Below are 2,500 nucleotides of genomic sequence, written 5' to 3' on the forward strand. Positions count from 1 at the left end.
CTCTCTTTACACACTTTGTTGGACTCTGTAGGCCACGTTTTTTCGTTCTCCCTCTCTCTTTCTCTTATTTAGACGTTCTGTAGATATGTTTATGTGTGGGTGTGTATGTTTCTGTGTGTCTCTCTCTCTCTCTCTCTCTCATACACATACACACACACACACATAAGAAAACTTTTTTTTCTTGTATCTCCGTCTTTCTCATACAGTGGCTCCAACGGATTATGCTAAGCGATTTCGTTCGAGGGTATACAAGGGAAGAGGCTCGCGCCATAAAGCCTACCTTTTATTTCTTTTTCTAAGTAGCACGACGTATAGAGCGATCACGAAGAGCAACGTAGCTAGCGTGTTAAACGTTTTGCCAATGTTCAGGGATGCTCGGGGGATAATCATTTCTTCTTTTTCTTACTTCTACTTCTTCTTCTTCTTCTTCTTCTTCTTGTACTTTCATCTTTTTTCTTTTTTTTTTTTTTTTTTTTTTTTTTTTTTTTTTTTTTTTTTTTTTTTTTTTTTTTTTTTTTTTTTTCTTCGATATTAAAAAATACTCTTCAGATTTATTTATCTTTTATTTTTATTTTTTCCTTTTTTTATTCTCTTGTGATGATAGTTATCCATGGGACATGATGTTCATTAACATTTGATTGATATTAAATTAGATTTACATATTAGCTTTAGAAAATTGAATCGATCGAATTGTGAAGAACGACGACGTCGATGATGATGATGATGATGATGATGATGATGATGATGATGATGATGATGATGATGATGATGATGATGATGATGATGATCATGATTATTTCTTAAGACATTTGTTAGATCTTGTTATCTCCCTTACAAAATTTCAATCAACTTTTTATAATACTTAGTCATATGATTAAAAGGCTCTATCTAATTTTTTCATTTAGAATTTAATTGTCTATTAAAATGTGAATAATAATAATAATAATAATTCATTGATACGAATAAAATCAGACGGATTGATTTTTTTTTTTTTTTTTTTATTACGTTTTAGATCTAATCGCGAAGTCATTGATGATGCAATTGTGATGATTCATTCGGACGCATTAGCTTAAGTTTATTATCTCCTCTTTGAAACCTTAGTCAATATAATGTCCATTGTATTTTTAAACGTTATTATTAGGATCTATTTGATCATATCCGTTGTATTTTTTTTTTTTTTTTTTTTTTTTTTTTTTTTTTTTATCATTTATCAAAAGTTCCAAATGATCTTTCTTCTCGTAGTTTCTATTAATTCGACTTGGTCTTGAACATCTTCACCTTTTTTATTTTCTTTTTTTTTTTACATGTTGATCTAAATCATTTATAAGTAATCATAAACAAACAAACAAACAAACAAAAATATATATATATATATATATAAAAAAGAAAAATTCTGGATCCTGTCGATCGTAAATGAAAATTTTAACGATATTACTTATCATTGTAATCGATCTTGATGATTAATCGTGCTTGATGATCATTGAAATTACAAAACACATAGATCTAAATTATTAATGATCATTAAGGAAAAAAAAAAAAAATCTAAAATCATTCAAATCATCAAGATATCGTATACGAAAGTACCATCAACAAAGAGAAAGGAGAGAGAGAGAGAGAGAGAGAGAGAGAGAGAGAGAGAGAGAGAGAAAAGGAAATTCTGCATCTCTTTAAAAATCGCAAATGAAAATTCTAACGATATTATTTATCACTTGTAATTGGCCAGAAGAATCGTTTGATGATTTATTTTCACATTAATAGATATTATCGTCGATTTAAATCGTATCGATAAAAAAAAAAAAAAAAAAAAAAAAAAAAAAAAAAAAAAAAAAGAAAAAAGAAAAAAGACAAAAAAAAACATTCGTTTAGAAAATAAAACGTCAAAGGTTATATCGCCATATGATAATTTTCAAGTCAATCATTTTATTCGTACAAACTATAAAAGCAATTTTCTCTTGGCAGGTGGGAAGGGATTCTCAATGTGCGTATATGCCTGGGCTTGCTTTTGCGTGCATGCGTGCGTGCGTGCGTGCGTGCGTGCGTGCGTGCGTGCGTGCGTGCGTGCGTGCGTGCGTGCATAAGAGAGAGAGAGAGAGAGAGAGAGATAGAGATATTTAGAGAAAGAAAGAGAGAGAAGACACTAGGAACGAGTTCCAAGCAGAAAATTGCCCTTCTCTGAGTCTTTCAAGCATCGATCTTCCTAGCTCGGCAAAATGTGATGGCAGAAAGAAAGAGATAGAATGAAAGAAACAGAGAAAAAGATAGAAATGTATATATATGTATATATATATATATATATAGAGAGAGAGAGAGAGAGAGAGTGAGTGAGTCAAGATAGATAGATAGAGAAAGAGAAAAGTAAGAGTAAGAGTAAGAGAGAGAGAGAGAGAGAGAGAGAGAGAGAGAGAGAGAGAGAGAGAGAAAGAGAGATAGCAACTACCACACCGAATCATCGCTTCGCGTTTTCCGCTCGATCGTATCTTGCCAAGGGCTGCTCGATTAA

This window comes from Vespa velutina, chromosome 17 (genome assembly GCF_912470025.1).
Source record: "Vespa velutina chromosome 17, iVesVel2.1, whole genome shotgun sequence".
Taxonomy (NCBI): Eukaryota; Metazoa; Arthropoda; class Insecta; order Hymenoptera; family Vespidae; genus Vespa; species Vespa velutina.